Source organism: Micromesistius poutassou (genome assembly GCF_964030765.1).
Source record: "Micromesistius poutassou genome assembly, chromosome: 3".
In the NCBI taxonomy this organism is placed as follows: Eukaryota; Metazoa; Chordata; class Actinopteri; order Gadiformes; family Gadidae; genus Micromesistius; species Micromesistius poutassou.
In genome coordinates, this window is record NC_140273.1 from 5,265,860 (window position 1) to 5,281,147 (window position 15,288).

General features: G+C 45.6%; 1 long non-coding RNA gene across 1 annotated transcript; it reads right to left on the minus strand.

Moving 5' to 3' along the window:
- Positions 1–7,213: 7,213 nt before the first annotated feature.
- Positions 7,214–8,912, minus strand: LOC311341275. Its single transcript, XR_014633302.1, has 4 exons — positions 8,846–8,912; positions 8,519–8,737; positions 8,193–8,257; positions 7,214–7,493 (listed from the first exon to the last, which is right to left on the minus strand). It is a non-coding gene; the product is annotated as an uncharacterized lncRNA (long non-coding RNA).
- Positions 8,913–15,288: the final 6,376 nt, after the last annotated feature.

The window sequence follows — 15,288 nt, forward strand, 5'->3', positions numbered from 1 at the left end:
GGAATCAATTAAAATATAGGGTCAAGGTAGATTAGCACTACATCTGCTGGGAAGGGATACTACATGCTAGGTTCTCAATTTACATTCAGAAGGAGTGGGTTTACCTTTCAAATGCCACTACTACTGCTGTAACACATTGATAAAATGTTAGCGTTTGATAATATAATATTTTTGACTCTGATAGAAAGTTACTTTTTAATTTGTCCCATCATCCCCACACACACACACACACACACACACACACACACAGGGTAATCGCCCTGCTGTGTCTCCATTACGCACACACTTAGCTGCATGAGTAGCTGAGGAAGAAGACTCTGTCTCTATTCCTCCACTTTGCAATCTATACCACCTTATGTGGAAATTGATTGTATCCCAGGCACGGCATCCTGCAATAGGCCAGTGTGGAAGGCTGGTTAGCCAACGACGGGTAAGATCCCACCTTGAAACCAGGGACAACCTAAGGCAGTCACAATTACTTGACAGAGTCACTGTGAGCACTGACTCACTTGATCATGAAGTGACGAGCTGCAACCATCATAGGAAGAGCCGGATGGGGTGAAAGGTGGAGGAGGGACAGGAGTCAGATATGTTGGCTCAGGCAGCCAAAGTGGTGGACTTGGAACGGGGCATATCGCATATTCGTTTATAAAAAAAAAATATATATATATATATATATTATTGTTTATGTATATACTGACTCATGTGACGTTTTTGGGAAGATACATGACTTTGTTAAACTTCGGGAACAGTGTGGTTTCAAGGCGGCTGATGGTAAACCCACAAATATCGACCTTTGGTTTTGAATATACTGGCTTCGATTTCCCTTCCCAATAGATTGGTTTTATTTAAAGATAGTTAAGGTTAGCAGCCAGGAACCGCCAGGAATCAGGTGGTGGTACTAGAGAAAGCGTAAAAGAGTATCTATCCCCGAGACATTCGGGAATAGTTAACAAGTAATGGGAAAAATCTGTTTTCACATTCTGTGTCTCTGCGTCTGCTAGAATGTGCCTGTTTTCGTGACACCTTTCGGGGGATGGGTTCTAAGGCTGTATTTCACCCCTTAGTGGGAGGGAGACAGTTCCATCTGATAGAGCACGGTCATGAACCCCGTTTTATGACACCTAGAGGAGCTTCATAGGATAGACATCTGGTTAACAAAGGCTCTGTTTTGGGGGACTCTGGGTGGGTCAGAAATCCACTCACGTTTTCAACACTAAGTCAAACATTATTAGAAAATGGGAATATTGTGTTGATTTGATTTTGACCAACGAAAAACTAGATAAATATAATAATACTGTTTTTGTAATGGTATAGACAGGTCAGGGTGGACTTGAATAGCTAAAAAACTGTTTTGGAAATAGTAATGAACAGGACAGGGACTTAGTACTAAGTACTAAGTACTTAGTACTACCGTACTTTACGTACTTAGTACTAAGTACGTAAAGATGAAACTGGGTTTTACTTTATTAGAATAAGTTGTATGCACGTTTCATGTGGTATGCAAAAGGTAGAGGTGTAGCAAAGTGTGGACAATATCAAATATGAACAATAGGAAGAATAAATGAAGATTAGGTCATCTGATTTAAATAGTTGGGGTAAGGAAGAGAGACAATTGGGTAGAATAATAAAGCAGAATTGTGATTATGAGTAACATTGAAATATTGATATTGAAAATGCAAATTTTTATGGTCAAACGGTAACAAGGTGAATTAACTAATGCATAGGAGAGATCAGGAGATGTATGTATAATGGAAGGAAAAGAAAGATAGACGAGACCTTAAGGCAAGACAAGATAAGGTGAAGGGTAGGGAGGAAGATAACCCATCTGCATCTAGTTTTGTTGAATAGATCCGGACCTGGACGACGCTGCTCCTCCTCCTCCTCCTCTTCCTGCTTTCAGCCCGACCAGAGGCTCAACGAGTGGCCCAACCAGTGCAAATACCCCACGTCACGACTCCCATACAGCAGACGCTATGAAGTTACGGACCATGGGAGGCCCACCTGAAGAGCTACAGGACGGTCTGCTGGACACAGAGTCTGTCGTAGATAAAATACAACATATAAACAAAAACTAAGAGAGATCGAGGAAGCCGAAGGTTTGAGTGCTAAAGATTTTATTCACAATCACTTGAGAACAAGCAACGACAAAATCCTGAGTTGGTTTGACAAAGAACTGAACAGCCACTCCCTGGCCCCTGCTCTTATGCTCCATTGTGCCCATATATCACCCATACGTTGTTACCCCATCCCATGCATTTTCCCTTATTGGGAACATGTGGTGCCATCTCCCTGCATTCTTTGCTTATATGGTGACATATTGCCCGTCCCCATAGCCTCCTTGAGGCCCATCTAAACAGAGCATTCCATACTGTGCAGCCCCAACATTCTAAGAACATATATCAGATACACAGAGCATTTCTTTGGTTGCTTAGTGTTTCTCCACACTTATTTAATTAATATAGCATACTGGGCAAGATGTTGACTGCATATTGCTTAACAAATTTCTCCTATAAGTCCAGCAGGACCAACGAGACCTGAGCGGTGGCCTCCACGGTGCCAGCATAGCCAAAGGGGAGTGGCCTGAACAAAGCCGAGAAGGCTGAGACAAAGGGGAGTCCAAGAGACGTGGGGACAGGCACTTCAAAGGATGAGGGGCGAGGAGCAGGGAGAGAGGTGGAGGCCTGTCCTGGCCGCGGAGGGAGAGGAGAGCAGTGTACGGAAAGTATCGCACTAGACACAGTATTCATCCATATTATACAAGCCATAAGCTATTTAGAGTAGTATGTATTAGCTCTCCTGTTAGAACACTAATTATTATTATTTTTCAGTTAAAAGATCATTCACAACCGCCCAAGGTAGCAACAAAGAAGCATGTGGGCTACTAAGGTAAGGTTTTTTTTGGTGCACTCCCGATGACAAGCCATGCTTACAGGCCTGGGCTTTTCCCCTACTATGCTAAATTGACACATATAAGAGTCCATGTGTCAAAAAGGGGGTGGGGAACCCACTACAACAACATTGAGTTTACCAAAGTAAACCAAAGTAAATAATTGCTCTTATCGGCTCTACCAGAGGAGCCCTCAAAAGGACCACTGAAAGCAAGCCCAACGACAACACCTTTAGGCCCATGGCAACACTACATAACGCACATACAGACTATTATCTAAGTTATCTAAGTAACAAACTCCATGTGTAGGTCCCTCAGAGTCATCATAAAGGACAAAGGGAAAGAGAAGTAGACTACTGTGTCCGTTCTGATGTTATACAATGTGTGTTAATACTGGGGGGATTGACATTTAATGCATTCACTACACTTAAAGTAGTGAATGTTATTTGCTTGCCAACTACTCTTGTGTTTGTATCATGGAAGCAGCATTATGGACACATCAAATATGAAAAGTATATTTGTGATTAGAAATGTTTTTAAAAGGTAGCATTGTTTCTTTGTTTTTTTTTGTTAGTTTTTTGATGACAGTTTGAATGCATATTAACAGATTTTATTGTGATGATTATGGGTATAATTATCACAAGGAGGGACGGTAGGATCCTGCATGGAAGTTATGTAGTGACATATGGTGGTTCTGAGGAGGACAAATCCACAGGGGGGTTCTCCCTCTAAAATTCTCAGGGACATGTGAACTTCCCTGATCTCAACTGCTAGAAACGAGCACACAAACCGGTCCCTGGGAGTTTTGATAATAATGTGTATATAGACGACATAGGTGTGTCCCGAGGTGTCCCCAACGAACATAAGGCCCGCAATCAAATAGCGGCAGGGTTTGAATCAGTTTTCTTTTGGTGGGCACCATTTTTTATTAATGGCCGCCATTAATATAATTTTTGATTTGATAAACTATATATATATTATAATCAGCAGCGGTTTGTCAATTTTACCACAGAGGCGGTTAAGGGATTATCAGAACAGTTAGATGCCATCTCACAAATGACCCATCAGAACTGGTTAGCTTTGGATATCATATTGGCTGAACGAGGAGGGGTGTGTCAGATGATAGGTACAGCATGTTGTACTTTTATCCCCAATAACACAGCTCCAGATGGGTCGGTGTCCAGGGCGCTGGCAGGCTTGAAGATACATGAAGATCACCTGAGCCATTCAAATACGTGCATGCCTGAAGGGAATTTTAAATTTTAGATTGTATTCTTATGCTGCTTATTTTTTTGTAAATGTAGACTTTCAATGCATGCTGAAAGTATACAAATTGTGTGTTATTCATGCCTAGAAGTATTTGACGGGATTTCTATTGATGAATATATATGTGTGCCTTTATGACTGTGCCTTTATGACTTCCGCAATATCCTCACATAGCCACAGGGAGCAGTACCGAGCATACACGTATCAATTCTTGTGACATTAGCAGGCCAGGTGTCTGAGAAGCCCAGCGACCCAGGTCACGAAAACAAGTGTAATACCAACACATAGCCACGAGAGGTTAGGATCAAACCCGGATTCTAGCTTGATCAGGCCAGATATGTCCTTGCCGTCTAGGGAGGCATCCGTTCATGTGTAGAGCCATTCATACACCTATCAATTCTTGTGACATCAGCAGGCCAGGGGTGTATTCCATCAACCAAGCTAAACGCAAAGCCGGGCTTATTTTGCTTAGCCTGGCTTCTTTCAGCTAGAGTTGCGTTCCATTAATGTGGCTTAAGGGAATCTCCGCTAAGTAACCATGGCAACTTATCCGACCAAACAACCATCAAGCTAAACGCAAAGCTGGGCTTCTTTCAGCTGGAGTTGCGTTCCATGAACGTCACTTAAGGGAATCTCCGCTAAGTAACCATGGCAATTTATCTGACCAAACTAACCTGGTCGGGAGCAGGTTAACCATAGACATCTTATAAGTGTTGGGAAAATCAGTCTGTCTAGTTACTTGACCAGAGAAAATGAGACGGAGAGGTAATAAAGTCTGTCAGCACGAGGGCCTCGGATTTATTAAGTTAAGTGGTAAAAGTGATACAGGTTTGTAAAGCGTGAACGATCGAATATTTCTAAGTCCCTATCAGCGCTGAGGTCGTCTGGAGCTTCGCCTCCGTGGAAGTTCTGCTTCAGAAGAGTGTGAGATGATCTGTGTGGTATGGTCTTATGCTGTGTTTTTCCTCCTAACGAGGTGTGTGTGCTTAGGGTAGGTGTTTGTGTGTGTCTCTGAGTGCTCATCTTGACCTTGAGCCTCTGGTCACTGATACAATTTATGAGTGCTCAGTGTTCCTTCTGACCAGGTGCGAGGGGTTCCCAAGGAGTATCTTGGGAGTTATGGGTGCTATGTTATCAGTAGACTGGCTCCAGGGTTTGCGAATGTGTGGTGCATTGTCTGAGTTTAATAACTGGCCTCCGGTTCGGGCCTTGATCTGGAGGATGGCCAGTTATTCCTGTGTTGGTTTAAACAAGGATTAACGACGTGATGTATATGTTTTATGTGGTGTGTCTTCTTGATATACGGGTTAACCGTGTCCGGTAGTATATTTCTTAATCCCCCCCTCATGTGTTGTGCTCAATCGTGTCCTCCTGCCTCCGGTTCGGGCCTTGACCTGGAGGATGGTCGGTTACTCATGTGTTGGTTCAAACAAGGGTTAACGGTGTGATGTGTGTGCCTTGTATGGTGTGTTTCTATCATGTGTCGTGCTCATCGGGTTGTATGTGCTCACTCGTGTCCTCCTGCCTCTGGTTCGGGCCTTGATCTGGAGGATGGCCGGTTACTCATGTGTTGGTTCAGATAAGGGTTAACGGTGTGATGTGTGTGCCTTATATGGTGTGTTTCTATCATGTGTCATGCTCATCGGGTTGTTTTGCCCATCATAAGTAGACGCAGCATCGACCGCTACCGCCTACTGGCGCTGACGAGACGCGGGGCCGCCATCTTGGAGTGGTGATCCGCTCCACTCAGTGTAATTCATTTGGCAGGAGCAATGAACTGTCATCTGTGCATTTAATTAATCTTACCTCACTGAATAATAATGCCAAAACATTACACGTCTCACGGCGCTTTACAGAGTATTGAACATTCAGAGAGAGCCCATGAGTAACAGGGGCGAGGAAAAACTCCCTAGAATTGGAGATACATATAGGAAGAAACCTCGAGCAGATCCACGACTCGAGGGCCTGACCAGTTACAGGGCAGTGAGGTTTGTATACATGATCAATGAATAGGTTAGTTAGGTGTAGAGAATAGAACATGGTGTTTAGAGCCACCTGGGGTGTATGTTACAAAGAGGTGGGATGGTTACCTTACCAGTATGATAATGCATGAATCCCATTTAGTGTCAGAAAGTTCAAATAGTCTAGTGTAGGGAGGAATTGTCATAGGGCAGTAGTGGATCGCTAGGCAGCGCAGGCCAGGAATCCGGTCAAGGGGACAGCAACAGGGATGGGACTTCAGGTGCGATGAGGGCCAAATACAAGGATGGCTAATGACTGGTAATGGTTTACCTCACAAGTGAGGTAAGGGGGAAGAGAGAGATATATAGAGTGGGTTAGTATTGCTATATGTTTCATGATGGTTAGTATTAAGTGTATCAATGGTACTATATAGTGTTACACTATAGAGAGAAAAGGCAAGAAATGTTATATATTGATAATATGATTTATCAAGTCTCAGTTCAAAGCCGGGTGAACACATAGTAGTTCAACAGTAATCCCAAAAAATACCCCATTCCAGTTGTCAGGTAAGTGTGGCAGGACCTTTTCCTGTTTATCACACATTTCACGAAGGTGGGCTACACAAAATTGGGTTGGAAAGCTAGACTAGCTGTACTGTATAGCCACTGTCCATCTGATTGTCTGATTGTTAGCTAATATCATCATACATGCTTTTACTGGCTTGATATTCGCTGCTATGGTTAAGGTTAGGTTTAGGGTTAGGGATAAGGGTGAGGATTAGGGTAAGGTTGGGGGTGAGGGTAAGGGAGGCGGGCGGTTAGGGTATAGGGGAGGGGAGAGGTTAGGGTTAGAGGAGGGGGGGGGGGGGGAGGTATGAGTAAAGGAGGGGGGAGGGGAGGGGGAGGTAAGGGTGTATGGGGGGAGGACAGAGGTCAGGGTATAGAGGGGGAGGTTAGGGTATAGAGGAGGGAGGTTGGGAGAGGATATGGGAGGGGGGAGGTTAGGATATAGGGGAGGAGAGAGGTAACCTTACCTCATTAGGGTAACATGCATGTGTATAATAAAAATTACCATACAACAAGCCACACAACCAGGTCATTTTAAATGATTTTATATCATAAAACATCAGTATACATTTCAACATCTGTGCACACAGTGAAACAATTCTGGGATGTGATTAAAAAAAACAATGGTTCATCGTGAGACCATCTGACCCTAACTCTGTCCCTAACACTGAACCATGAGGAACCCGCGAAGGAACCCTTGAGAAACAAGGAACCCTTGACAACCCGTGACTTAAGTCACGTCCTGCGAGGTAGAAGTTGCATCTGAAGTCTCCACCGTCCAGCTCCGACGAGGCGCCGTCAGTGGGTCACTGAAATGTTGCAAGAGGAAAAACACAAATCGTTAGCCTCGTAGCATAATCTATGTTGCTAGCCATAGGCCAACAATGTCAATGAGGCTACCAATGTCGATTACACTATGAGGCTACCCATGTCGATTACGCTATGAGGCTACCATGTTGATTACACTATGGGGCTACCAATGTCAATTATGCTACAATATCAATTATACTATGAGGCTAATGATATAGATAACTCTATGAGGCTAGCGATGTTGATTATACTATGAGGCTAACAATACCCATTATGCTATGAAGCTAACGATATCCATTATGCTATGAAGCTAACTATATCCATTATGCTAGGAGGCTAACTATATCCATTATGCTAGGAGGCTAACGATGTCCAGCTAGGCGGCTAACCAGATTCCGGGTCTCCCTCCAGATAGGTGGCTCCTCCTCCATAATTTTTTAGTTTATATAATTTTTGTTGAAGAAAATACTTTTGTTTTGAGAATTCTACACTAGAAACACAGTGGTAGTAGTTTATTATTCTTTGGACACCTTGTTTAAATAATTCTGAATCAAATCAAATTTTAAACTTCAACATGAAACATGCACACACTTGGGAATTTGTAATTCAGGAATATAGTAAAACATTCTGTGAATTTAACAGCATAGCTTTGGTGGTGAAACGATGTAAAAAAAAAAAAAAAAACTGTTTGTATTAACCTTCCAAAGACTTGAGCAGTCCCATCGTAGTCCTCGTCTCGCTCCTGGTGGGTCGTCAGCTTAATCTGTTCACAATACAAACACACATTAAAAGGGTGATGTTACGTTACCAAGTGTGACCAGCTGTTACGTTTTAGTGTCCACCTTGATGTACGCTGGATAAACTATAGTAGTAGCAGCTGATGTGACCTTAATTACTTCAAATCACAGCTTTGGCTAAAATTCACAGAATGAAAAATCTGAAGGAAAAACTAATGAAGACCCTCTACGATTGTTTGAAATAATTAAAAAGAACCTCCAGGTGTCAAGTGTTTGGTTATGGTTACCCTCCGGTCCACAGCCTCCGGTCCAGCCTGGTGCCCCATTCCTGGTCCAGGGGGATCTGGATACCCTCTGGTCCAGCCTGGTGCCCCATTCCTGGTCCCCCATTCCTGGTCCAGGGGGATCTGGATACCCTCTGGTCCAGCCTGGTGCCCCATTCCTGGTCCAGGGGGATCTGGATACCCTCTGGTCCAGCCTGGTACCCCATGCCTGGTCTAGGGGATCTAGTTACCCGGCATTATAATTAAGTGCAAGAAAAGCACTAGACACATCCACATATTATTATTATTATTATTATTATTATTATTATTATCCACCCTGGTGACCCATACCTGGTCCAGTGGGATCTGGTCACCTGCTGGTCCTCAGCCTCTGGTCCACCCTGGTCCAGGAGATCCTGTGAAGTCAGACAGCATCTTTATAGACCCGTGCACATTGCGGTCTCGAATCTAACTACCAACCCCCCCGCAGGAGCCCCTTACCTTGAGCTGGAACGATGATGGAGATCTTGGGGTGCTTTGGTCGTCTTGTTGCAAAATACAGCCAACAGACTTACCTTGAGCAGATCTAGTAGTTTGTTGCTGTTGGTTCATGTACAAATAATTGACTATACATTTCATATCCCCCCCATTTAGCAAATAATTCCCACCCATAAACAAGGCTGACAACAGTACAAAATAACAAACTGTTCTCATGCCTTTTGTCTACTTCCTTACTACTCTCCAAAACATCGCATGCACATCGCATGAGTGTTGCCTTACTGATCAGGGTGTGATCTGAGTGACCAGAGATGCATGCTGGGATACTGTGCCATCTGACGCCTACAGTTCTGTAGAGGTTCCCCCTCAGGAGAAACCAAGTTTTCAAAAGGCTGTCGTGACATCAGTTACATGACCTGGAACGTCCGTCAAGACTGTGACAGGGACTCCCCAAGTAGAAACGCCAAAGGGTAGGCTGTGAGGCTCCCCCTCTCGGCGACTAGAATACAACAGCTCTTACAGGAGAGAATCATGGCGCACATTTCAACGTTCCTCTTCATAGACCTTGAAGCCCCAGTGAGGCTTTCTTCACCTCTTCTGAAGAGCACAACTGCAGCTTGACAGGGACGCTAGTTGGGATGTTTCCAAGATGGTTTCCGATTCAGCCCGAGAAATAATTGGATCTCAGGGCAGGAGTACAGGAGATCCAGAGGGCTTGCCAGCAGTCCATCATGTTGAGGTTAGGTAGGGAAGCCACGTTGCAGAATGTTTCATCTTCCATCTTCAGTTAGTTGGTTGGTTTCTCATCCGATTCTGTCCATTCGGAATGCCGTTAGTCCATCATCCATTGTACCAAGTAGCCATTGTCGCTTCCCATTGTTTGCATGATTCAGTCACACTACAGTCCAAGCTGCATGACACTCAAGTCATCCTGTCCAGTGTGTAGAAGGTCGAATTGAGATCCAGATGCTAGATCGCTCCAGGCTCTTGCTGTATTGAACACCCACTCTGTTATCCTCTTTGATTTAGGCCACAGACTTGAGTCATCAGAAACATCCGACCAAATGACACTCAAGGGTGTTTCAGGAAGAGTAGCATCCTCCTATAGCTGAAAATTTAAATGTTCAGGTAATACAAGCCAAGTAGAAGTAGAAAAATTTCCCCTCACACATGTGGTGCCCAGTACCAGGTTAAAGATTGCCCCTCTCACACTTAGTGCCCCATGCCAGGGCAACGATTGCCCCTCTCACACTTAGTGCCCCATGCCAGGGCAACGATTGCCCCTCTCACACTTAGTGCCCCATGCCAGGGCAACGATTGCCCCTCTCACACTTGGTGCCCCATGCCAGGGCAACGATTGCCCCTCCCACACTTGGTGCCCCATGCCAGGGCAACGATTGCCCCTCACATGAAGTAGTGCCCCATGCCATGCAAAGATTGCCCCTCACACTTAGTACCCCATGACATGCAAAGATTGACCAGTACCAGGTTAAAGATCACACCTCTTTATTTTCAGTTATTAGATTGTGTATTTACACAAACAATGACAATACTCAAAGGAATACAAAGCCAAACGAGAGGAGAGACCAGTGGAGGGTTTGTAGGTCTTTGAGAGAGGAGAGACCAGTGGAGGTTTTGACAGAGACCAGCGGTGGCTTTGTAGGTCTTTGAGAGACGAGACCAGTGGAGGGTTTGACGGAGAGACCAGCGCTGGGTTTGTAGGTCTTTTAGAGACCAGTGGAGGGTTTGACGGAGAGACCAGTGCTGGGTTTGACGGAGAGACCAGTGGAGGTTTTGTAGGTCTTTGAGAGACCAGTGGTGGGTTTTTAGGTCCTTGAGAGAGGAGAGACCAGCGGAGGTTTTGACAGAGACCAGCGCTGGGTTTGTAGGTCTTTAAGACGAGACCAGTGGCGGGATTGACGGAGAGACCAGTGCTGGGTTTGTAGGTCTTTGAGAGACGAGATACCAGTGCTGGGTTTGTAGGTCTTTGCGCCCTGCCCTTCACAAAGAAAAGAGAACTCTTCCCGGGGCTCCCGCCAGCTTCTCCGGGGTAGTTTACGTTACCGCACTGGACGCCTCGCGGCGCCTATCTCCGCCTCTCCAGATTTGGGAATCTGAACCCGACTCCCTTTCGATCGACCGGGGGCGACGGAGGCCATCAGAGACGAGAGACCAGTGGAGGGTTTGTAGGTCTTTGAGAGGAGAAACCAGTGGTGGGTTTGTAGGTCTTTGAGAGAGGAGAGACCAGTGGAGGTTTTGACAGAGACCAGTGGTGGCTTTGTAGGTCTTTGAGAGACGAGACCAGTGGAGGGTTTGACGGAGAGACCAGCGCTGGGTTTGTAGGTATTTTAGAGACCAGTGGAGGGTTTGACGGAGAGACCAGTGCTGGGTTTGACGGAGAGACCAGTGCTGGGTTTGACGGAGAGACCAGTGGAGGTTTTGTAGGTCTTTGAGAGACCAGTGGTGGGTTTTTAGGTCCTTGAGAGAGGAGAGACCAGCGGAGGTTTTGACAGAGAGACCAGCGCTGGGTTTGTAGGTCTTTGAGACGAGACCAGTGGCGGGATTGACGGAGAGACCAGTGCTGGGTTTGTAGGTCTTTGAGAGACGAGATACCAGTGGTGGGTTTGTAGGTCTTTAAGAAGAGACCAGTGGTGGGTTTGACGGAGAGACCAGTGGTGGGTTTGTAGGTCTTTGAGAGAAGAGAAACCAGTGGTGGGTTTGTAGGTCTTTAAGAAGAGACCAGTGGTCTCTTCTTAAAGTAGGTACTTGAGAGCGGAGAGACCAGTGGTGGGTTTGACGGAGAGACCAGTGCTGGGTTTGTAGGTCTTTGAGAGAGGAGAGACCAGTGGAGGGTTTGATGGAGAGACCAGTGGTGGGGGGGCTAGGGCTTCAAAGCGTACAGAGGGAAACGTTGGAACGTGCTCCGTGGTTCTCAGGTGCAGGAACCAGGTTGGGTTCTAGTTGCTGAGAGGGACAGCCCTCACATCTCGCCCCCTGGTGTGTCTCCTTGAGGAGTCCCTGTCTCCATCCTGAAGGACGTTCCAGTTCATGTAACTGACGTGACGACGGCCTCTTAAACACTAGGTTCCCCTGAGGGGGAACGTCTACACAACTGAAGGCCTCAAACAGCGCAGAACCCTCGCATGCATCTCTGGTCAGTCAGTCACACACCCTTATCAGTAGGACAACACACATGGGATGTGATGCAATGATGAGGAATGTAGTAGGAAAGTGGACGGATAAAGTATCTTCTAGGGACGAATGAGAGGCATGAGAACGGGGGGGGGGGGGGGGGAAAGAGAGCGAGCGAGCGAGAGGCCAGAGAGAGAGCGAGCGAGCGAGAGGCCAGAGAGAGAGCGAGCGAGCGAGAGGCCAGAGAGAGAGCGAGCGAGCGAGCGGCCAGAGAGAGAGCGAGCGGCCAGAGAGAGAGCGAGCGAGCGGCCAGAGAGAGAGCGAGCGAGAGGCCAGAGAGAGAGCGAGCGAGAGGCCAGAGAGAGAGCGAGCGAGAGGCCAGAGAGAGAGCGAGCGAGAGGCCAGAGAGAGAGGCCAGAGAGAGAGCGAGCGAGAGGCCAGAGAGAGAGCGAGCGAGAGGCCAGAGAGAGAGCGAGCGAGAGGCCAGAGAGAGAGCGAGCGAGAGGCCAGAGAGAGAGCGAGCGAGAGGCCAGAGAGAGAGCGAGCGAGAGGCCAGAGAGAGAGCGAGCGAGAGGCCAGAGAGAGAGCGAGCGAGAGGCCAGAGAGAGAGCGAGCGAGAGGCCAGAGAGAGAGCGAGCGAGAGGCCAGAGAGAGAGCGAGCGAGAGGCCAGAGAGAGAGCGAGCGAGAGGCCAGAGAGAGAGCGAGCGGGGCCAGAGAGAGAGCGGGGCCAGAGAGAGAGCGGGGCCAGAGAGAGAGCGGGGGCAGGGCCTACGTGGGGCGGGGCAGGGCCTACGTGGGGCGGGGCAGGGCCTACGTGGGGCAGGGCCTACGTGGGGCAGGGCCTGAGAACCGGTTCAAACTAAACGCTGTCAGCCCACAGCATTAAAAGAAAATGTTGTGACTTACAGTTCGCAGTTTCTTCTTCTTCGTGGTTCGATCGTGATACTCACAGAATCTGTTTCTTCTTCTTGAACTGTGAAGGAGAGCAACAAGATTAGTTTTACGGCTTGTGTGTGTGTGTGTGTGTGTGTGTGTGTGTGTGTTTTAATTAGTGATTAATCCAATAAATCCAAATAAGTTATTAAAATAAGTTATTTTTCCCATCTAACTACGACGGTAACAGAGTGCGACGTCATGGCCCCGCCCCCCTACGTCTTCCGCCGCCAACTCAGTCATGGAGTCATTGATAAATATCTGCAGCCGCGTCACCCGGCGAAAAATATCAATTAACTCAATTAAAAACAGCTTACGACGACATACATCCAGAACTACTATTATTCAACTTATCAAGTAGGCCTAAAAAAAAAAAAAAAAAGAGTAAAAAACAATTAAGATAAATTATAAATAAGTGTCCTACTCACAGCAGGTCCGGATGTAGCGGGCCGTTTTACTTCAAAAAGTGTTCGTTAATTAACCCGACGGTCAACCTGGAAAAGAAAAGGACCAGACGGATCATTAGTTACTTTTATAACTTCAACCGGACGTTTCTAACCATGTGTCGGTTAAACTACTAAAATAACGTCAATATTAACCGTGTAATGGAGACGGCTCAGCGTCTTTTTCAATCTAACCTGCCTGTGGTGGAGCCAACAGCTGACGGAGCGCGAGCAGCAGCAGCACAGTGATATGGCAAGCCAATTTGACATAAATTCGCTAGACTGGATATGTGTTGCAGATATCTGCAATTCAGTTTCGCCTAGTCAAAAAGAACATTTTGGATATCCGCAACTACATTCCTCCTATCCACAATTGTCATTTCAGATATCCACAAAGACATTCCTCCTAGGAGAAATGACGTATTTTTTGCCATTCATGTCTATGGGGTTTCTCATTACAGATATCTACAATTCAATTGCGGATATCCACTATGTGAATTACGGATATCTGCAACTGAATTGTAGATATCTGTAATTCCAGTTTGAGATATCTACAATTTGATTCTGACTAGTCATAATTCAAGTTCAAGATATCTTTAATTCACCTCAATTCAAGATATCTACATGTCCCTTTTCAGATATCTTAAATTAAGTTTTGACTAGGCAAAATTAAGTTGTAGATATCTCTAACTGGAGTTATGACTAGTCAAAACGACGTTGTAGATATCTCAAACTGGAGTTAGGGATAGTCAGAATCAAATTGTAGATGTCTCAAACTGGAATTACAGATATCTACAATTCAGTTGCAGATATCCGTAATTCACATAGTGGATATCCTCAATTGAATTGTAGATATCTGTAATGAGAAACCCCATAGACATGAATGGCAAAAAAGACGTCATTTCTCCTAGGAGGAATGTCTTTGTGGATATCTGAAATGACAATTGTGGATAGGAGGAATGTAGTTGTGGATATCCAAAATGTTCTTTTTGACTAGGCGAAACTGAATTGCAGATATCTTTATCTGTCGTTTCGACTAGTCACAATTACATTACAGATATCTTGAATGAAAATTCCAACTATTCAAAATGTAATTACGACTAGTCAGAAAGAAGTTGTTGATATCTACAATGTTAATTCCGGATAGTCAAACTTAGTTGATAAATGACAATTCGGCTTGCCATACAGTGAGGCTCAATGGAGACGCAGCGCGATCCGCACCGAGACCCGCGAAATAATCAGCGGAACTACATGCAGGTGTGCGCCGCCATAGGTGTGTGTGTGTGTGTGTGTGTGTGTGTGTGTGTGTGTGTGTGTGTGTGTGTGTGTGTGTGTGTGTGTGTGTGTGTGTGTGTGTGTGTGTGTGTGTGTGTGTGTGTGTGTGTGTGTGTGTGTGTGTGTGTGTGTGTGTGTGTGTGTGTGTGTGTGTGTGTGTGTGTGTGTGTGTGTGTGTGTGTGTGTGTGTGTGTGTGTGTGTGTGTGTGTGTGTGTGTGTGTGTGTGTGTTGAGCGGGGGTGGGAGTGGGTGGGTGGGTTTGGGTTACAAACTGTGCGTGTGTGTTTGGTTTTGTGTGTTTAAAAGGTGAACGATATGTGGATGAGTGGGAATAAATGGTATATATTATGTGGATCTGTGAGTGTGGTTTAAAACCATATGGAGTAGAGGAATACTGTTACTACCAGGAATTGTATGCTGATTGAAGTATGAAATTACACCGTATGATGGTGTATTTCCTTTTGATGAAAATAATAAAAAAAATAATAAAAAAAGAAATGCCTAATGTGTAA